The 23,648-nt window shown below is 40.0% G+C and overlaps 1 protein-coding gene across 4 annotated transcripts in view; it reads right to left on the reverse strand.

Moving 5' to 3' along the window:
* ntrk3b (neurotrophic tyrosine kinase, receptor, type 3b) overlaps nucleotides 1–23,648 on the reverse strand; it is a 290,186-nt gene that overhangs the window by 240,883 nt on the left and 25,655 nt on the right. The gene's annotated exons all lie outside the window — the stretch shown is intronic.

Genomic DNA, 23,648 nt, shown 5'->3' on the forward strand with positions numbered 1-23,648 from the left:
GAGGAGCACACATGAGAGGAAGGAACATGTTGGGAAAATTCATTCTTCCAATATCAGAGTACACAGGATAACAAAGGCCCTAAATAGCTTGGACCGTATTTTGTTCAATCCAAGTTTCCGTTAAAAACATAACATTGAGATTACCTATCAACACAGATTGTGGCAAAGCTCCTGGCAGGCAGGGAGAGTTTCTAATAGTCATAGTAGTAATGACCGGTGTTCTCATGTCTCGGTGCAATATGGTACTGAATTGTCATGTCTGTCTAGCAGTGTAGACAGCATGGAAAATGTTAGCAGCCAGAGCATGTATCCTGATATTGAAGCTCAAGCCGGTGACGAGTGATATTTTTCTAACAGAAAACAAACCAGGAAGTAAAGCAGCAGAAAGTCAGTCCCAGCAGCCGTGTGTTGTCAACGCCTCTGAATCCACATTCATTTAAATTGCAATTATTGAAGCAGTTCTGACGGAGCGCTCGCTGCCGCCCTCTGATAGATTTAATTGCCACGAGTCGGCTTCTGAAGCTTAATCTATGTGAGGGGGTCCAAATAAATACTGCAGATACTTCCTCCAACACTATCACTAGACTCCCAGGGAAAAATATTTCTATGTGCTGGGGATAAAAAGACCAAAAGGGGAAGCTGGCGCCTTCAAATTAGCTCCAGGACAATGAGCATTTTGTAAAAGATTTGTTTGTTGTATTTTGGAAATGAAATAGGCAACACACACAGGGCGCACCCGTTTCAATTAAGCCGGGGAAATGAGGAGATGTAGCAGTGAGTAGATTGCTTTGTTTTGGAAAAGGGGAAATATAACGCTGGAGGGACTTCATTCTAAATGCCACGTTTGAAATTAATAGCATGAACGCAGAAGTCAGTGTTATACATACAGATGTGATTTTAATGGCAGCACATGCAAACACATACATACAGGCTTGGGGAGTAAGCGATTATATGTAACAGGATTATACGTCATCAGGATACAAAATAAGGTGTTCACTTGCAGTAAAGATTATTAAAAGATCAGATCACTGTACAGATCTACTGGCAGCAGTACGTTTAAAAAGCAGAAATTAAGTCTGAGCTGAATGAATACAGTAGATGGTAAATAATCCACCCAGTGATAGCATGTGTTTAAACTAGAAGTCCTAATGATGAACATGTGTGTGGTTAAAATGTATTGTAACATTGTAATCCTGCTTGTAAACCCAATTCTTATTTTTAAACTGCTTTTTCATGTAACTATAAGACAATATGGTCACCTTTTTTGTATCCTGATTACATTACTAGCTTTACATAATACACTTAAGTATAACAACTAATTGATATTTATTTCCTCATGTATTAATTTGATTTGCATTTGATATTAAGACAATCAAAAAGTAACAGGAGGTGATCAAGGCATGGCTCGTTTATTTATACAGCACCTTTCAACACAAGGCAATTCAGGTTAAACTTATTTTATATGTTGATAGGACACTGATTCCATCTTTTTAAAAGTAACCCTACCCTGTGCACATGAAAGTGATCCTGCAGGCTGACATTTGCGTCACGCTCCCACTCCATCGTTCAGTTTGAGTTCTGCGATCAGATAGCAGTTTGTATTTTATGACAACAGCAGGAAAATAACATTTCTGAAATTGGTTTTGGCGAAGTCGCTCGCGTAGCGTATCTTTTGGCTCTAGTGCATCTGGTGTACAATGATGAGGAGGCTGCTTCAGGGACGTTCTGTTAATTTGAGCTCCGCGCTGCAGGGTGCATCACCTGTTTTGTCGGGAGAGCAGGATAAAGGTCTGCCAAATAACCAGAACTGCTGAAACCCCGCCGTGCATGACTTTGTTTTTGGCGACTGGATGTGCCAGTTTTTATTTTTTTTTACGACGGCTGGCAGGTGGGAGCAGTTAGCAGCCAGAGAACATGAGTGATGCTGTTTCAGGATGTTTTTCAGGTAAATGAGTCTTGAAATGATGGTAATATCCAGAATACCAGCCATTTAGATGGAACTGCGAGCTGAGTCACAGGAAATTGAGCTTGCATTTGCCAAATGGTTTGGGACCTCCTAAGTGCAAAGTAAATCAGTTGTGTGCAGGTGAACAGGTGACGGAGACTGTTTTTGTATTGGGTTTGTTTGCTTTATTTTAAAAACAGATTCAACTCCCCGCTCCGCTCTGCTTTCAGGCCACTTTACTGCTGCTCTGATCCACAGTTGCTTGCATAAAGGGGATGTAATTAGCACCTGCCACCTGCCAAAGCAGAGTAAATGTGGGCTGTGAAGTGCAGAAAATATCAGGTAACCTGCCACCATGACAGATAGAGATAGGCTTTCCTTATATTAAATGAACAATTTAATAAAGCTCTTTCTAGGGATTACGGCTACATGATTTATTCCGTCTTTCTACTGACTTAGTGTTTGTCACTTTTGAAATCTATGTTGAACACTTGCTGAACGAGGAAGAACTTGTTTTATTTCAGAACTTGCTTGAGTTGTCATAATTTAAACAAATGCACATGTTTGGGACTGTTGCCATCCATTTGTGTTCTATTTAAGTTTTAAGTTTCTTGTACATGTAACCTCCATGTGCTTCTGTCTAACAGATCATCAATCTAATCGCAATCAATTCAATTGATTTTAGTCAAGTTCGAGTCCCGCTGCAGTCAGCATGTCGTTCTGTCCCTGAGACACTTCAGCCCAAATTGCTCCTGTGGGGATTGCCCCCAGTACTGAATGTATGTAAATCGCTTTGGATAAAAGTGTCAAACAAGTGTAATGTAATGTAATAACCCGTCATTGAGATATGTGAATTGATTGGTTGATTGAAAATGGATACCCCAATAAGCTATCCAAAACTAGAGAATAGGAGCCCGGACACTAAACAGCTTCTATTGGCTAACTCTAACACATTGTACATGATAGGCTAAAGGGCGGGACATCTTTAACCGGTTGACCAATCACAACTGACTCACTGGAAATCAATAACAGCAAGACAGTAGTGTTCACAGTCTCTTTCTCGCTCAAACTTGTCAGAGTTCAGATAAAGGCCACAGTAGCTCAGTGCTTTTGGGAAATATAAAAAAGCATAACAGCAACATGCGCTGATTTCATGGAAGAGCAGTTTATGAAAAAGAGCCTTCATCACGGACATTTAGAGGGAAAATACCCACGATATGGTCACCATGAGGCAGAGACCGTGGGAAATTATCCAATAAGGACTAAACGTATGATTAACCGGCTTCTACGATGTTCCACCATTCATACAGAACGATCAAAATAACAATACTCAACACAATGTTTTTTTTAAATGATAGAAACCACAAGAGAAAAAGGTCAAAGAAAAGTTGTCTCAATACAAAAACACAAAGCTAAATAAAACAATCTTGTGTTCACTTAGTCTCTAATGCAATCCTCAATCACCGCTCTTGGATTTTGAGCTTCTGAAATTAAACATCCAGACAGCTCATTTCCTCAGCATAGAGTCAGCGACTTCCTGCCCCACATTGACAGACCTTGATCTTGGGATCACAGAGGAGAGATATTTAGCATTTGAAGAGTTTCTATATATTTTTAAATAAAGGAGAGTTTAGCAGTTTTGGGCAAGTCGAAGAGAACGAGAGGTGAAAGCATTTGGCCTGGTTTGTTATTGATTGGAGCTTTGATACTGAACTTTGTCTGACGCTGATGTAAGTACACAACCGCGTTTTTGTTACTTGCATCTAAAGTAATTGAACTGTGAAGCAGCAACCATACATTTCTCCTTAAGTCAAATGCAAATGATACATGTATTTGTATCTAAAAGATAGCATGTTCAGACGGATTTCTAACCAAATAATATCACGTTTTTTATCCAAAATCCCCCCAAAAAATGGCAAAAGCTAATTTGTCCTTGACTATTATTTCTCCCACAGGGGGTTTTGTCAATTGAAAAGTTGGTGATACGTTTGTTTGGATCTATAATATATTGCATGTTAAAGTGGACCTATCATGCTATATTTGAATAATATAGTGTACTGTAGGACCATACCTATATAAGGCATCTTTATACTTTTTATTTTTCAAAATACCAAACAGATCATGCATTTGATCCATTCCTCATTTCGCTCAATTTAACACTGTCTTTGAATCATGGGCTGATTATGTGAGAACAGCACCATCTACAGGCCTGGCATATGTACTACAGCGTCTCCAGCGCTTTCCAACGGCAATGTCCGTGGCTGTCTCCTCCTGATTGGTGGAGTTGGCCCAATAGCCGTAGCACCACTTCTGTGACGTCATAGAAGTGTTCAAATCTGGATCAGTCTGTATCAGATCCGTTGCAGCCCCTTTTTAAGAGATTTGGGTATGGAGGAAAATAGAGAGGGTTGTGTTTTGCATGATAGGTCAGCTTTAAGGCAAGTGTAAACCAACATAGAATGATAATATTGTTTTGTCCAGAGTTACAAATATTATCGTAGCAGTAGAGCCCTTTTATGATATATTAAAAGATCTCATGTGCACTGAAGCTTTCCATTTATTGAGGTTAACTTGATGCACTGACAGTTTTATATTCTGTCCTCATTCAAAGCCTTTTAACACAAATATGGCAACCGCACTGATGAAATACTGCAGGCATTACGACTCGCTCGCAACATAATCTCCACAGCATTGTGTGAGAAATTGATGCAATATTGTGATTCAAAAAAAATATATATAATTTATGTGAGCACAAAGTGTTTTCATTTGCAGCGCCGCTTCATGCTCTGTGATAAAATGTAGCACTATGCCTATTTTCCACGGAGCTGCTGTCAACAAACAGCGCAGAGGAAGGAGGGAACAACCTCCCCGCGGACGAGCATGTTGTCGGCTCTGAACCTCTGATTGTCCGCGGCACGTTGAATATGCATGTGGATTAGACTGCTGTGAAAAGATGGATATGAATAACAAAGATTCTATGATTATACAGGGCCATTCAATCCCTACAACGTTATTCCATCATCCTCAGAGGATGCACGAATACAATCTTAGGGAAAATAAAAATCAACATAATTCTAAAAGTAATGGAGATGCTCACATTTTACATTTCAAGTAGACGCTCTCATGTCTTACAATGAGTAGGACAGACATCATTTTTAAACCGCTGCTTTGTCTTGATGAATATCAAACCAAATAAATAATACATAAAGGTTTCTACTTTAGAAACAAATGTGTTTTTCTCTGGGACAAAAGGAGACTCGTCCCTTCAAACTACGTCTGATGCCTAAGCTTTTTGGAATCCGTCTACAACAGGGCTTTGATATTTATTACAATAATTATTACATGGTTTAGCTGAATACTCAATTCTGAAAGGGAACAGCAAAAAGAAGACGGAAAGAAAGGCAACACTAAAGGGAACAGCAGAAGAAGACGGACAGGAAGTCAACACTAAAGGGAACATCAGAAGAAGACGGAAATAAAGGAAACACTAAAGGGAACAGCAGAATGAGACAGATAGGAAGTAAACACTAAATGGAACAGCAGAAGGAGAAGGAAAGAAAGGAAACAGTAAAGGGAAGAGCAGAAGGAGACAGACAGGAAGTAAACAGTAAAGGGAACAGCAGAAGGAGACGGAAAGAAAGGAAACACTAAAGGGAACAGCAAGGCAGACAGGAATGAAACACTAAAGGGAACAGCAGAAGAAGACAGACAGGAAGTAGACACTAAAGGGAACAGCAGAAGGAGGAGGAAAGAAAGGAAACACTAAAGGTAACAACAGAAGGAGACAGACAGGAATGAAACACTAAAGGGAACAGCAGAAGAAGACAGACAGGAAGTAAACAATAAAGGGAACAGCAGAAGGAGACAGGCAGAAAGTAAACACTAAAGGGAACAGCAAAAGGAGAAGACGGACAGGAAGTCAAAACTAAAGGGAACAGCCGAAGAAGACGGAAATAAAGGAAACACTAAAGGGAACAGCAAGTCAGACAGGAATGAAACACTAAAGGGAACAGCAGCAGAAGAAGACAGACAGGAAGTAAACACTAAAGGGAACAGCAGAAGGAGAAGGAAAGAAAGGAAACACTAAAGGGAACAGCAGAAGAAGACAGACAGGAAGTAGACACTAAAGGGAACAGCAGAAGGAGAAGGAAAGAAAGGAAACACTAAAGATAACAGCAGAAGGAGACAGACAGGAATGAAACACTAAAGGGAACAGCAGAAGAAGACAGACAGGAAGTAAACACTAAAGGGAACAGCAGAAGGAGACATGCAGGAAGTAAACACTAAAGGGAACAGCAGAAGGAGACAGACAGGAAGTAGACACTAAAGGGAACAGCAGAAGGAGACAGACAGGAAGTAGACACTAAAGGCAACAGCAGAAGAAGACAGACAGGAAGTAAACACTAAAGGGACCAGCAGAAGGAGACAGACAGGAAGTAGACACTAAAGGGAACAACAGAAGGAGACAGACAGGAAGTAGACACTAAAGGGAACAGCAGAAGGAGAAGGAAAGAAAGGAAACACTAAAGGTAACAGCAGAAGGAGACAGACAGGAAGTAGACACTAAAGGGAACAGCAGAAGAAGACAGACAGGAAGTAAACACTAAGGGGAACAGCAGAAGAACACAGACCAGGAAGTAAACACTAAAGGTAACAGCAGAAGGAGACAGACAGGAAGTAGACACTAAAGGGAACAGCAGAAGGAGAAGGAAAGAAAGGAAACACTAAAGGTAACAACAGAAGGAGACAGACAGGAAGTAAACACTAAAGGGAACAGCAACAGAAGACAGACAGGAAATAAACATTAAAGGGAACACGGTGTGGGCTCTTTAAATACAAAGAAAGGAGATTTGAGCAATGAGAAAACATGTTTCTTTCCCGACAAGACGAGTAGGATCTCTCTTATTTCTACTTCTTATTTTTCCATGATTATTTGTTCTCTGTTCAGCATTTCATCTATTCTGTTTGCTCTCTAAATGAATTCATCACGACAGCAATTGATGAATAACTGGTAGGCACAAAGGAAATACAAACAGAACAAATCGTACCGTCAGCTCTACCAGCTCGCTCTCCAAAATACAAGACTACGAAATCACAGCAACCTCCCATCTGCTTTTAGAAAATGGCCTCCAACAAAGTACAATCTGAACTGGGTGGCGGGGGGCTTCAGTGCTCGAGGAGAACACCCTGCAACCAAACAGAAACAGATTTGATCCCAGTGACGACCATCTGTTGTGTCAGAGCACTGAGCCCTACCTGCCATCCTGCTCTAAACCCTCACAGTATAATTCTATGATTCATATCTTAATAGGTGAAAAACACTGAAAAGTACGAAGGCAAAACTCGAAATCGGAAACAATTAGGTAATCAATTCTCCCTCGACAACCCGCACATAATAAGTTTAATTCATTTGCGAAATAAGTAAGGAAATAGACAATAAACAACTCTCCCAAATCTCTAGAGAGAAGATGCACAATAACAAAGTTACAGGTGAGTTTGACGAATGAAAAAGTGATCTTGTCAAAACTAAATAAGAATTGGAGGAAGTTTGAGCAAAAAGTAGGACTTTTTAACGTTTATTTAACCAAAACAATTAACTAAAATACGCTTAAACGATTTGTATAGCTGCAAAACTGTTGATAAGTTGATAATCACCATCCTCAAAAGCGCCATGGTGTGTGTGTGTGTGTGTGTGTGTGTGTGTGTGTGTGTGTGTGTGTGTGTGTGTGTGTGTGTGTGTGTGTGTGTGTGTGTGTGTGTGTGTGTGTGTGTGTGTGTGTGTGTGTGTGTGTGTGTGTGTGTGTGTGTGTGTGTGTGTGTGTGTGTGTGTGTGTGTGTGTGTGTGTGTGTGTGTGTGTGTGTGTGTGTGTGTGTGTGTGTCTGTCTGTCTGTCTGTCTGTCTGTCTGTCTGTCTGTCTGTCTGTCTGTCTGTCTGTCTGTCTGTCTGTCTGTCTGTCTGTCTGTCTGTCTGTCTGTCTGTCTGTCTGTCTGTCTGTCTGTCTGTCTGTCTGTCTGTCTGTCTGTCTGTCTGTCTGTCTGTCTGTCTGTCTGTCTGTCTGTCTGTCTGTCTGTCTGTCTGTCTGTCTGTCTGTCTGTCTGTCTGTCTGTCTGTCTGTCTGTCTGTCTGTCTGTCTGTCTGTCTGTCTGTCTGTCTGTCTGTCTGTCTGTCTGTCTGTCTGTCTGTCTGTCTGTCTGTCTGTCTGTCTGTCTGTCTGTCTGTCTGTCTGTCTGTCTGTCTGTCTGTCTGTCTGTCTGTCTGTCTGTCTGTCTGTCTGTCTGTCTGTCTGTCTGTCTGTCTGTCTGTCTGTCTGTCTGTCTGTCTGTCTGTCTGTCTGTCTGTCTGTCTGTCTGTCTGTCTGTCTGTCTGTCTGTCTGTCTGTCTGTCTGTCTGTCTGTCTGTCTGTCTGTCTGTCTGTCTGTCTGTCTGTCTGTCTGTCTGTCTGTCTGTCTGTCTGTCTGTCTGTCTGTCTGTCTGTCTGTCTGTCTGTCTGTCTGTCTGTCTGTCTGTCTGTCTGTCTGTCTGTCTGTCTGTCTGTCTGTCTGTCTGTCTGTCTGTCTGTCTGTCTGTCTGTCTGTCTGTCTGTCTGTCTGTCTGTCTGTCTGTCTGTCTGTCTGTCTGTCTGTCTGTCTGTCTGTCTGTCTGTCTGTCTGTCTGTCTGTCTGTCTGTCTGTCTGTCTGTCTGTCTGTCTGTCTGTCTGTCTGTCTGTCTGTCTGTCTGTCTGTCTGTCTGTCTGTCTGTCTGTCTGTCTGTCTGTCTGTCTGTCTGTCTGTCTGTCTGTCTGTCTGTCTGTCTGTCTGTCTGTCTGTCTGTCTGTCTGTCTGTCTGTCTGTCTGTCTGTCTGTCTGTCTGTCTGTCTGTCTGTCTGTCTGTCTGTCTGTCTGTCTGTCTGTCTGTCTGTCTGTGTGTGTGTGTGTGTGTGTGTGTGTGTGTGCTGAAGAAGAGATACAGGAGGTTCATCCCATTTGCTGATTTTGCCTCCTCTCCCTCACTCGCTTGTTCATAACATGAAGATATATATGTTGCGTTTGGATGAACATGATATGGATTGCACGTTAACCCAATCCCTCAGATGTAACATACAGCAAAAAAACAAGATACACGAGGCTCCCAGGAGCACAGACACCGAATATCTTCCTCTTGTTTCTCTGTAATCCGCTTTGATTCTGCCCATTGTTTCCAATACCGCTGTCTGTCCGTGATTTACGACTTTGTTGGGATGATCTACAACGCTCGCACCACCGCCTTAATGGGAAAATGTTTAATAAAATAGAATGTCTCTGGTGTTTCTGGGATATTGATCTACACCCTGCCTCCCTCTCTGTTTTCATAGAGGCAGCCCAAACACTTGAGAGTGGGGATGCGGTGGTGAAGTAGCACTCCGTTAGATTAAAGCTCACGCCTCACATCAATCAGATAACCTGTTTTTATTTTTTTCCTTGCTTGCCTCATAAGGGTTTGCAAGCTGCATTGTAATCCCCCCCACAAAGCAATCATACGGGACATTTGGCATGCAAAGCTTGTAAATAGGAATCAAGCATTCTGGTTTCTCACTGAGACAAACCCACGCTGTTACCTCTATGCAAATGTAATCACACGCACTGGCAGGCAGATGTACAGACTTCCTTCTTAATGTACGAGGCTGCGAAACGATATCCGTCTTCCATCTGTTGGTCAGAATCCGATATATCTAAGATGGCCTCCAACAGCGTTAATATACAAAACCTAATGTGGTGTGTTTTGGACTGTTTTCCCATCTTTCTCGAGAGGGTTGTTGTTGTTGTTGTTGTTGTTGTTGAAACAAACAGCCACGTCTCACAGAAGCTAGTGAAAAAAGTCACTTAATTGAATCTGTTAACATTATAATACAATCAAAAGACTGACGAATGAAACATGTTTTAATTAGTAGTAATCTGTAGAATTAATTAGGGAATAAAAAGGATTACAAAAATACAGCTTCCCGTGTCCTGAGCTCGGGACTCCCGACCCGACTGTAGGCAAAAGAAACTGAGATAAAAAAATTAAAATTAAGAAATAAGAACTAAGATCATTGTGGCTAATTATTTCAGAACAAAAATGAGTCAGAATTATGAATTTAAATTTAAGAATTTTAAGAATTTTCTGACTTTTTGGGGGGAATTTTGACTTTTTATCAGAGTTCACATTTTATTTCAAAATGTTTTTCTGAGAATTCGGATTTTTCTTCCAGACTTTTTTTTCATTATGAATATTTTTTTCACAAATCCGATTATTTTCCAGATTTCTGACTTTTTCTATAATTTTTTGCAGAATTTTAACTCTTTTTAGAAATGTGATGTTCTCCCAGACATGACCTCTTTTAGATTTCAGACTTTTTTGGTACACAAATCCACAGATTAAATCATGTGACTTTTTGTCTATTTGTGTATATTTTTTTAATAACTTGTTCTTACCTTTTAAATGTAATATAAAAGTATACTCCTTCTCCTCTTGCCTTATGTCTGCACTGTACCTTTTGTTGCTGTAACACGAACTCTGTACATTTTCCCAGCGGGACGAATGAAGGATTTCTGATTCTGATTTCACAAACTGCCGTGAAACTGGGTTGTTAAAAAACACAAACTAATGAACACAGAGACACTTTACGGGATGTGCATGGTACAAACACAGAGGTTAAAGTAGTGAAAGGAATTCATACCTGCCCCTTATTTCCTCCCTGGGTTGATCACTAAAGGTACATGCATGTCCTCATTTGCTAAATAAATGAAAGCATGACTCAGTGTTCATATGGCAGAGAGAACCGGAGACAAACGGGCTGCTCTTCTTCGACCACACTTGTAGTGGAAAAATATGAGAACTGGGCAAATTGTGACAATTTGTCTCAATTACATTAACAGCACAGACTGTGAGCTGGAGAGTATGATATCGATATTAAAGTGACAAGCAAAATGGACCAAATTACATCTACATTAAAAATGATTCCCCTGCAAAGAAACGATGGATTCAGCAGTGAGGACAGAGCCCCCTTTCTCCAGCAGATGCATCTGGAAACCCACGGGGACAGATAAATGGAGGTAGAGGAAAAGAGTACAGTTCGGATACAAAGCAAAAGGAAAAAAATAGCAGGAATGAAATTTCAATTGATTGCTTTAGTTATCAGAGGTTTTCTCTAGGGGAGGGGCTGGCTGGAAAATATGGACCGATCTGCCAAATAGTTGCTTCTGCTAAGAGCCGCTCTCAGAGGACACGTACGTTCTTTGGACGCTCTCCAGACCTTATTATTAAGAGCACTACAAAAACTGTGTGAAGTGAAAACGTCATTGTGACTTTGACTTGGATCACTGGGTTTAACTCAACAGAAAATAAATGACGTGATTTTGTTTTGCACATGCATATTTTTAAATCATATACTCTATATATCTTACACTGCAATGTAACTTGTATGCTTGTTGTTTGTATCTGTTCAAGCTAATTTGCATATTTTTAAGTTCTTATTTTGTGCTTCAACTGTGACATCAAGACATCCATGTTTGTCCGTCATGTGAGGATGATTCTGATTGGTTATTGTCTAAAGGCTGATGTTAGCTCATGTTAGATACTTGTACTTTTCCCCTTTGCAGAGACCGGTTACTGCAGGTGAGCGAGAAGCCTCTTTGGGGGAAAGTAACTCCACTTGCCTAAAATGTACTTGAGACTTGCTAAATGTATTATACGTTCCAACCCGTTGAGTCTGTGCCTCTCTAACTATACAATATGTTTGTTTTATCCCCATCATTATGTTTGTGTCTGTATTTAATTGAATGACGTTTTTTTAAAATATTTTTAATATGCAGATTATTTGCAGACTATTTTCTATTCTACTTTATATTTATATTTGTTTCGCTCTTTCTTGATGTGATTACTTTTACCACTTTTACTTTTCTCCTATTGCTACATGTTGTGGGAAGGGGTTGGCTGGGGCTATTGCAGCTCGTAATGCCCTGAACTGCAGGATTTATATAAGACTGTATCTTTGCAAAAAGCTGAAAACTCTATATTTTGCTGCTGTTCTCTTTTTATAATCTTAAAATCTGACGGTGTGTGTTTACATTAGTATCTTGACTCCATTGTGTGGAAAGAAAATACTGAACCATGAAGCCCTGATACTTAATTATTCATATCAGAAACTCTTGGGTGTGAATCATTTTATGCTGGCTCTACATCTGAACTCTATGCCGAGCGATGATTTCAGTTTTCACTTCACTTGCTGCCGCTCTGAAGCCAGTGCCATCAGCTCAGACTGTTTTAGCACCAGTAATATTCCCGGCCAGGATGCCTTTCCTACCCCCAGCTGTTCTGTGTCACAGGTTTTCCAATCCAGGCCTGGGTGGAAACCTCCTAAGCCTCTGAGTGTCAGAGTTTTGGTCTCAGCCAAAAACGCAGCAGAGATTTGGCACGGCTAAACGTCGTGGGAGCATCGGTCCGTGCCCTGAAAGGTATCAACACTTCGCACATGACTAAGCGCAAGCCTTTCTGCCCAAAATGAAAATGACTATAATTAGTGAGCCATTTTGCCAAGTGTCACGAGGCTATGATCCTCTCCGGATTCAGCCTCGCTCCGAGTTACTCAGATCTGCACCGACGGATGTCACTTTCAACACTGAACCTCCATCTGTGCCGGGAAATCAGCCGAGTCCGTCAACACAGCAGTCATTACACCATAAACGCCTCTGAATCTTAATTACAGGACATTTTTTAAAGCCTGTACTGATAGTGAGTCATCGGAAATCAAAGATGTGCATTGAATATTCAGAGGAGACATTTTCTTTCTTTTTTTACGGCAATCATTTGATTGTTGGTCCAATGGGGGCAACAGAAACATCTCTAAGCATCTATGGATAACACGTATTAAGTTATATCTAATAGGAATACATAAACACAGTTATCAATACAAAATGACATGTTTTGATTCTTAAATACAAAGCATTTGAGAAGCGAAGTAATGCCTGTTCAGAAAGTGAGTCTTCCTCAATTGAAAAATGTACATTAAACATTTCAAAGTGACTGTTTTGGTTTTTAATGGAGGGGCAACATTGTATATTTGGGCCGATTGGGCGAAGCAGCTACAGCTGTAAGCCTTCATTGATTGTGACTTACAGCTATTAATACACTTTATTAACTTAAGAAGATGTACAAAAAGTAGTTTTTCAGAGGTATACGTAGGAGTGGTAGGATACAAGTTTGTTTAAGGTGAATCTGATTGACTAAGATAATATGTTTGTTTAACATGTTATCACTAAGGTAATTGTTGAAAGTTGTATATATGCCAAACTAAGGTAATTCTTTTTTGAGTTATGGAGACAGTATAGGACCGTATACTTCGGCCTCTTGTTGGACATATACCATATATAACGTTTGGTATTATTGTTTATGAGAAATGTTGTTGAGATGACGATGAATAAAGCTGGTATGTTATGTGTCTATAGCACACTGAGTTCATTTGGATCCCATGGAAGATGTAAATCCAATATTTATTCTTCTTTTGGCTCGTTTTGGTCAGCAGCTCCTGAGGGAATATCTGCTAAATAGTCCACTACGCATCCATCTTAGTGATCACTTTGTTTGTGTATGGTGCAGGTAGTGCAGTGGGATTATCAAAACGTCAGTATTACTGTGTCTAGAAACATAGTGATGGTGGCCGTGAAGCAAAACGGTAAAGTTTTCAGCTATAAAACCAAAAATAAAAAGTCAAAAGATGCTGAAATGGAAAATGCAGTTTGATGATGATATTTTTTAAGTGTGTTTAAATGTAATCTTATAAAGTGTCTGTTCTTTCAATTCCCATCGTGCTGAAATGTACTTCGTAAATTGGGAGGCGTGTGGCGCAGTGGATAAAGCCTTGGTCTGGGGATCAGGGGGTCACAGGTTCAAACCCCACTGCAGTCAGCATGTCGTTGTGTCCCTGAGACACTTCACCCCAAATTGCTCCTGTGGGGATTGTCCACAGTATTGAGTATGTAAGTCACTTTGGATAAAAGTGTCTAACATGTTATAAATGAACTTACATTGCCTTGTAACGCCACAATGTACTCATTAATATATATCAAACTCTTCACCCCTAAGTAAAGGGCACTGACAACTCCCACACCAACACTATGTGCAATACACTGTAAGTTCCATCACTGCAATACACTCGCTGCTATATATATAACTATGTGCAATATTATATCATATTATTATTATTAATAATACTATGATAACGTGCAATTACGTAACTGCCACTACGTTTTAATTTTTGCACTATAACTACTAAATACTGCTAATAATAATTGCATTGATTGTGTGACTTTCTATGTTTCTACGTTTCATGTTGTCTGTGGATGTTTAATTGCTCTTTTTGCTGCTGTGTTTATTGTGTTGATTGTATTTTGTTACTCTGGCACAACAATTTCCTTCGGGATAAATAAAGTCTTATCTTATCTGATCTTATCTTAAGCCTTTAGTAACATATTGATTATGTAACAATGGAACAGTAGAAACAGTAGACATGTGGCTGTTAAGCTGTTCATTCAGCTTTCAAAAGGAAGACGTCTCATTTAGGAATTGAATGGTGAGTTATACAGCAATACTTGAGAAGACTTGAGTCAAAATAAAACAGTTTTTCAATTTCAGGGTCTGTCTGTTTACAATCTGAACAAGGAGAATCATATATGAAGCAGTTCTTCATTTGAAGGGAAGCTAAAAAGAGAAGTAAATGCATTAATAAATAAACAGGAAGAAATGAGAAACAGGCCGTAGGAAAATGTAAATAGCAGTGATGAAAATAGGATATATATATGATAGGAATGATTTTAAACACCCAAAACAAATGACCTTGACCCTGATAACAGCTGGTGTTATAGGTTCAAGGTTATTGCCCGTGACGCGGTTATGATGAAGGGCAGATTTATCCATTCATTAGCAAAAAAAACTTTCGCATGATTCGCCAGCTTTGTGCCGCTGTCAGCAGTTATACCTCGACTCTTCTTCTTCACTGTCCTGCTGAGCATGATAATGTTTAATCAAATAAGTGGTCGTATAGCACTGGATCTCTGCCAGGAGTGCCATACTGCATGCAAATGTAGGAGACCTTAAACACAGAGCCATGCGGTATCTTTAAATACATCCCATCTGGAAACCTGCATAATTATAGGAATGATACACGGGGATATTGGGTCTCGTTCAAACTCAAGGTTTTTTCTGCAATCACTAGACATTATCTTGACTATAAAAGTATCCTATGTGGTTATATCCCTGGCCTGAATATATTATGGGAGGTATTGTACTGTTAGAGGAAGGAGAAAATGGCAGAATAGTATAAGAGATAACATAGAGTAATGTGTGGGTATCATGTAACAGGAGGTGTTACAATAAGATTGACGTAACTGCCAACACCTGCACTTTGTCACAATCTCCAAACTATACTGGCTCCAAAAGCATGTTTATTTATGTAGACCCCCATATTAAAATGCCCTGCTTTACATCCCATAATTACATGTTTTACCCTATAGTCCAAAAATGTTTTGGTGTCAAGCTTTTTTAACCTATTGACAACTGCAGGAGGTTTATTTTTAAATATGACCCATTGGCATCACTTTCTAACGCACTGGGTATCCCTACACTTCAAACTATTAGAGATGTCCCGATCCGATCACGTGATCGGGGGTCGGAGCCGATCACGTGATTTGAAAAGATCGGAATCGGGAGGAAAAAAATCGGGGATCGGGTTTTTTCTTTTTTTTTAAATACTTTTTTACATTTTTTATTCAATGTTACAAAACAAAAATGACCATGTTCAAGTCTTAAAGTCATCCTGAGGCCTTAGTTTTGGTTTCAAATGACACAACATCATGAATGTGTTGCTTCTTTGGGGCTTGTTTTCATAGACCTGGTTGCTTATTTCTCTCAAATCTGGCAACAGAGTGGGCGCAGTGTCTAATTGTAGCAGTAAGCTAACGAGCACTGATAAGCTTTATTTTGTTTTGATCCAATGCTGCACAACTGAACTGATCCAATGCTGCTGTGAAAGAAAGAAGCTATATACATGTTGGATAGAATATCCAATTTAAATAAAAAAAGAACCTTAAGGGACAACTTGAATGCTTTTTTTCTTTTTTTTCTCTCAATGCATTGCATAAAGATCGGATCGGGAAAGGTCGGTATCGGCAAATTGTCAAAATCAAATGATCGGAATCGGATCGGGAGCAAAAAAAGGTGATCGGGACATCACTACAAACTATGATATTCCTATAGCAGTAAGCACAGGGTTAACATTATCAATTTGTACAAAAACACATGTGATATGTCTAAATGTGGAAACTTCCCTCACGTACAACGCCATGTTGTGCACATTGTTTGTGATATTCAACCGCAAAGCTCAAATCTAACATGGCTGCCTTTCCGGACATTTTCGAGAATCACTCAATCACCTTAAGCTAGCAAGCAACGTTATTGGTTGAGGTACTACCACTGTCTTAATTCTAATTATTTTGTAAGTATGCTGCCCTGTCATACATGGTGTACACTTGCATATTGTGTTCTTTTTGAAAAGTAATGTCTCGGAACCCAACCGGCTGCTTTGCTTTCACAGGAAGTGACGATTGCTGCTGTTAGCTAGCTGGCAATGTTAACGATTGCGGCAAATCATTACAGACCGCTCAATGAACCCTATTAAATTAAAAGTAGCTTTCTTTACGACACCAATGGGGTTTGTTAAACAGAACAACACCCCACATGTGCCACATTTGTTTGTATAGTGATGGTCGTGCAACTTCTGTTACGTAGCCAAGATGGCAAACGTTGAGTGTGAGAAGTGTCCAGCGACTAATTGCTTAATTAGAGTAATGGAATGCACGTATGCACTCACAACTGCAAGTGTAAGTACATACGTGTGTAATTTGAGACACAGAGTTAGTCAGGTTTGGTAAAATATCTTGATTTGTTTTAAAACAAGTTACAGACATTACTTAGAATAACTCAATCTTGCTTTTCGGTTTCAGACGGGACACAAATATCAGTCTTCCGGGTTCGGAGTCCCGTATTTTTGGACCCATTCATCCATAAATCCTTCCTTCCAACAAGACCTAAGCTGATGTTATTGGTCTTTAAACCAAATCACGATACTTTCAGAGGACTCTATTTGAACCACTAAAACTGAGAAGGATGGCTTTACATCAGGGATCACCAACTACATTTGTCCAAGAGCCAACATTTATCCAGTAGACACTTTCGCGGGCCACCAATTTTTATATAGCCCAGAATTTTGAAGTTGTTGTCTGGGGTGGGGGTGGGGGGGGGGGGGGGGGGGTGTGCTAGTGGAGCACGCTCAGGTACTGCGGAGCGTATAAATATTAGCAGACACTTCACGCTAACGAAGGATCACTTCTAGGCTACTGTCCCGCAGCTGCTGCCTCTCTGTTGGACTCTGTCGCAGCGGGGCTACTGCTGCGGAGCGCATAAAGCAGACTCTTCACAAAGAAGGATCACTTCTTCTTCAAGGCAGGGGAGGCTATGCAGTACGCAGTCTACTGTCCAGCAGCTGCTGCCTCTCTGTTGGACTCCGGTACTGCACCTTACTCACGAGTCGTTGTAAAAAAAATAATGAGTGGGGGGCGAACACACTAACGCCACAGTTGATGGTCACTGGTTTACATGTTGTTACTTGCAAGACTCCAATAAATTGTGTCTTTGCATATGATACAATTAAGGCTGACCTTAACAAGATATACGATTGGGTAGGATAGCATGTGGAAAATATGCAGTTGGGATGAAGCTGAATATAAGATTGGATATGATAAATTAGAATACTTAGGATTTGAAAAGGAAAGGACAAAACGGTATAGGATTGGATGTATAATTGGATTACATAAGATAGGATGCAGGATACAGAACAATGAGGCAGGTAAAATAAAATAATTGGATGGAGTAAGAGAGGCCAGGGATCTGAATGTAACGAGAGTGAGCTCCTAATTGTGTTAGTCATGTGATCAGCCACTGTGACATGATCCTCGACAGTTTGAAAACCCCCCGTGCAGATTTCCATCGTGTGCATGTCCCCCACAACTGCCTCCACTTTATGATTCAGCTAATTATCCACACTCGATCTTCATGTTAACAAGACACCCCCGTCCTACATTCAACCAGCTTCCTGATCAAGTGGCTTTGAAAAACAATCCTCCCCGGTTATCTTATCTTCCGTGTCAAAACCTTTCATTAACACAACGGAGAGAGAGGAAAGAAGTAGACAAGGAGAGAGAAAGTTAGAGGTAGAGAAAGATTGGAAGTATAGAGAGAGACATATTGTGCAGTGAGCTGAATTTAGGAGGCCTTGATTACAGATTACCAAGCCATCTGTTGTTAATGTTAGCCGTACTGTACATGACAGGCAGCATATTTGATATCAGACGCTGAATAAAGAGCCTCTCTGAAGGCCAGTGGGATACAGCGTGATACAACCTGGCCAGGCTTTGAGAGTATTGGAGTAAAAACAGTGTTGGTGTAGTTACTCTATACTGGAGACGCCACTTTTGGAAATGGCCAGTTGTGTCCCCAACACTTTGCCTTAGGGTAGTTGGTTGAGAATGTTCTGATATGAAAATAGCGTACAGATAGTATCGCACACTTTGAGAGAGTTTATTTGCACAAGAGATCATGTCGAATCTGGGGGACTGCTCTCACTTTTTAGCTGTTTTTCTGGTGACCAAAGTGGTGGATAGAGATTGAATATAGAAAAGTAAAGCAGTTGTTGCTCCATAAATCAAATAACAACATAAACCTAATTTATGCCCAGACACTTTAACGGCCTGTCCACACACAGCAGCGTTAAAAAATCTTCCAATGCTTCTCTGCCCATTCACTTTGAATGGGATGACGTCACGTTGCCTCACTTTTCGCCGAACTGCATTGTGGGGAAGCAAAGCGAAGATTTCCAGGATTTTCAGGATTCAAAAGTTGAGCAATGTTCAACTTTTGAAGCTGAGGTGGAAGCGTCAGCCAATCAAATCCCGTTTATGCAAATCTGAAAGTACAAGCGCTAGCCAATCTAACCTTGTGCAAGCTGGGAGAGCCAGTTCATTTTCTATATTCCTGAAAATGGAGGAGAAATTTGTTTTTGCTGTAGCAAATCACCCGGTTCTTTAAGACCAGTCCCTATTAACTTACCGGGATACAAACCGGAGGATCCAGGCATGGAGGGAGGTGGCAGAGACAGTGGGTGAAACTGGTTTTCGCCTGTTTGGGGATTTTATATCCAGTTTACTTCGTTTTAACATTGCTATTGCTTTGTATGTCGGGGGCGGGAGATTCATTTGATTGGTTGTTGGTCGCGTTGCTCGCAAAAAATCCCCAAGCTTTCAGAGACGCCCAGCTCCAAGATTTTTTTAACGTTGCTGTGTGGACGTACCGTAAGACTCAATGATGCACCAACATCACTGCCATTTTCGGGATCAAAAATGGCAGTTTTGCCCAGAAAGTGGCAATATGTGTGCTCTCTTTGGGCTTATCTTGATATATGTTGGGTCAATGTTGAAGGTGTAAGGGAATCTGAATCATTTGGACTGGACGCTTATTTTTTGGAAAAAGATTGTCACCAGTAGAGAAAATCATTTTCATTTTGTGCTCTCTATATCCAGTGGTCGCAATACTACACGCATGGTAGTCCAAATCAACCCAGAGAGAGTACACATGTGGCCACTTTATGGTTAAAACGGCCATTTCTGATTTTGAAAATGTCAGAAATGGACTCAACATCCTCAATAAAACCACTCCCAAATTGTCCAAATCGGCCAACTCATATTTTAACTATAGTCCACATACATGTAGGCTATAATGCCATTCTTTTAATTAACACAACTTGTGCTAATTGTGCTAATTTCCCAACATATGTTAGCTAGCATCCGGCAGTTTCTTATGTGCTGGGGACCCCGACTATACATTTCTATCATAACACCTTAGTGTAAGCCTACTCAACATGTACAGTTTCCCTATGCTGGCAATAGACTATCGGGCCATTCTCCCAACATGAAGGTTACTGATTAAAAGAAAATGTCCTACAGGTAATTAGTAATTGTAACAGAATCCATTTTTGAGCTAACCCTCCCACCCCCGGTCCTGGCAGTGTCCAATCGTCTCAGCTTACAGCATGAGGAGTGGATTAAATGCTCGGCACATGTCCTTCATGGAGCTGCTCTCCTCCAATTTCAGGATATGATAAATCTGCAGCTGAGGGGCATCTCTCCTGGAGAATTCAATTAGGTAAGAAAAAAGAGAAGCGGATCACAGCGATATTAGAGAGCTGATCTCAGAGCTGCTCAGCCTCGCGGAAATGAAGCACTCCTTTTCCTCCGCCGTGACCAGATTGATTTGACTATACCGGGCCCATACTCTATTTAAAAAAAAATTAAAAAGTCTCCCTCAAAGCGCCGCCTGTCATTGTGCCGAGGAGAAGTTTGGAATTCGGAGTTGGAGTGAAATATGAGTGACGGGTCTGCGGACATGTCGTGATAACCTGTGTGATCTTTTCAGACGGATCGATATCTGCTCTGTAAACGCTTCACGTCTCTATCGTCAGAGCTCTGATTCCTGTATGAACTTAATTATGAAAACAAGAACTTTTCAACACGGATTAAACGTCTGGTTAGAGTGATGCTTTTTGTATGGCAAAACGTTGCATCTTCTTCCAAACTCTTTACTCTCGCTACCTGAACAGTTTCTTCCCCTCCGCTACCGGCCTCATCAACAAGGCCCGCCCCCCCACTGACCCTTTACCTCAGCCACAACGCAGACTCTATGCATTACATTAATGCACACAATGTTTAAATATTGCTTTCTGCACATATTTTATATTCTATAATGTATTGCATTATATTTCGATGTAAATTACTGCTTTATTTTATAGCTATCTTACTATATATTTATTTTTATTACAGTGATTTCTGTGCATGTAAAGGGCTTACAAAGTCCAAAATCCCCTACTCGCGCCCTGCCTGAAACACCCTTTGTTTGGTTCTGTAACATAGTGACATCACAACGTAACACTCACGCTCCTATTGGCTAGCGCTCCAACACATTGTACGTGATAAGCGGCGGGACATCTTGACCAATCACAACAGAGCCGGCAAGCTAACCAATCAGAGCAGACTGGGCTCTGGTTCCAGACGGAGGGTGAAAAGAGGTGCTGCAGCACAGACAGTATGAGAAAAATAAAGAGCTTTTTGAACATTAAAGCATGGAGACATGTAGAGACACTACATACTGATATACACCTGAACATCAGCAGGAGAGGACTCTTTAAAGTAGAGACACTACATACTGATATACACCTGAACATCAGCAGGAGAGGACTCTTTAAAGTAGAGACACTACATACTGATATACACCTGAACATCAGCTGGAGAGGACTCTTTAAAGTAGAGACACTACATACTGATATACACCTGAACATCAGCAGGAGAGGACTCTTTAAAGTAGAGACACTACATACTGATATACACCTGAACATCAGCAGGAGAGGACTCTTTAAAGTAGAGACACTACATACTGATATACACCTGAACATCAGCAGGAGAGGACTCTTTAAAGTAGAGACACTACATACTGATATACACCTGAACATCAGCAGGAGAGGACTCTTTAAAGTAGAGACACTACATACTGATATACACCTGAACATCAGCAGGAGAGGACTCTTTAAAGTAGAGACACTACATACTGATATACTCCTGAACATCAGCAGGAGAGGACTCTTTAAAGTAGAGACACTACATACTGATATACACCTGGACATCAGCAGGAGAGGACTCTTTAAGTAGAGACACTAGATACTGATATACACCTGAACATCAGCAGGAGAGGACTCTTTAAAGTAGAGACACTACAAACCTGATATACACCTGAACATCAGCAGGAGAGGACTCTTTAAAGTAGAGACACTACAAACTGATATACACCTGAACATCAGCAGGAGAGGACTCTTTAAAGTAGAGACACTACATACTGATATACACCTGAACATCAGCAGGAGAGGACTCTTTAAAGTAGAGACACTACATACTGATATACACCTGAACATCAGCAGGAGAGGACTCTTTAAAGTAGAGACACTACATACTGATATACACCTGAACATCAGCAGGAGAGGACTCTTTAAAGTAGAGACACTACATGCTGATATACACCTGAACATCAGCAGGAGAGGACTCTTTAAAGTAGAGACACTACATACTGATATACACCTGAACATCAGCAGGAGAGGACTCTTTAAAGTAGAGACACTACATGCTGATATACAACACCTGAAAATGAGTACAAGATGTTTCCTTTAAAATTGAAGAATGCTTCTGCTGTTGAAGTCTCTTTTTAAGATAAGGTTAGATCAGATAAAGCGTTATTGATCACTGTAGGGAAATGCAGGTGTTTAGGCAGCACGGAGATAAGATTGAAAGTCAGGATAGCGAAGGATAAAGAACGTAAATAATGGTATATAATATAATATCACCAATGGAATTACTGTAGATGAAGGTGCTTACGAAGATATACAAAAATTAACATTAGAATAAAAACAAATGTCTGTGTGCAAGTGAAAATCCAAAGTGTGGTATTTTGATAAAAGTCCTGCATCTTTCAGGGACTTAAAAGCTATGATCTTCACTTTCTTTATCCTCGCCGTCCCATCAGCTGAGAAAAAAAAAAGGTAATGGTCGGCTTTAGGCGGAGACACAGTCGGCTGCACTCTATCTCAGCTTTTTGGTGAGAAATAAGTCTCCCTCCGTTCAGTGTTCAGTGAAAACTGACTTCAGAGAACTTTCACTTCCCGGTTCGTCAGTATTTGGTTATCGAAGAAAGTCTATTATATCCGTATTCTTTATTATTCAGAACTTTACCTCGCTATAACTGAGTCTTTGTCATGTGTGTGGACTGGACACTAATGTTTTATTTATGCTTTTTAAAAATAAAAAACTTTTTATTTTTTCATTCAATATTTTAAAATGATTTTCCGTTCATTTAACTTTTTCATTATGTTTTTTAATGATTAAAAAATGTTATTCTTTATTTTCATTTATTTGCCTGGTGACTTTAGGGATAACTATGGAAGATAATTAAAGCTGGATGAAATAAAAAAAGATTGGGATCGAAAGTGATTTTGTTTTGTATTTCTGAGATTACATCAGATCATCATATTTTGAATTTAGTTTCTTAAAATAAATCGGAAAATCTCTGAATTCAGAGATTAAAATCAGTATTGTTATTCACACTTTTTTCTCATAACCTTAAAACAAAGTCCCTTTTCATCAGCATGTCAAAACAGGCTTCACATGGGACCCTTCACCTTTTCTGTAGATATGATGTAGATAATAAGAATAATAATAATAATAGATTTATTTATTAGGTGCTCAAAGACGCTTTACAGATATAGTGAAAGGAAAAGAACAACAAATATATATATATAGTTAAAGTTAAAGTCAAATAACACAAAAACAATCACACATTAAAAGCCAGATTGAGTGTACTGTGATATTACAATATGTGAAATGGCATTGATTATTGTACACTATAATGAAATAAAAAGACTTGTAAAAAAAAAAAAAAAAAAAGCCAGATTGAAGAGGTGAGTTTTATAAGATAAGATATGATGTAGGCAATGTCTTGATTTAATGTAAAATGAGGTATAATGAACGTATAATGAACATTGTACATATATGGACAAACTA

The sequence above is a fragment of the Notothenia rossii genome, assembly GCF_949606895.1.
Source record: "Notothenia rossii genome assembly, chromosome: 2".
Lineage (NCBI taxonomy): Eukaryota > Metazoa > Chordata > Actinopteri > Perciformes > Nototheniidae > Notothenia > Notothenia rossii.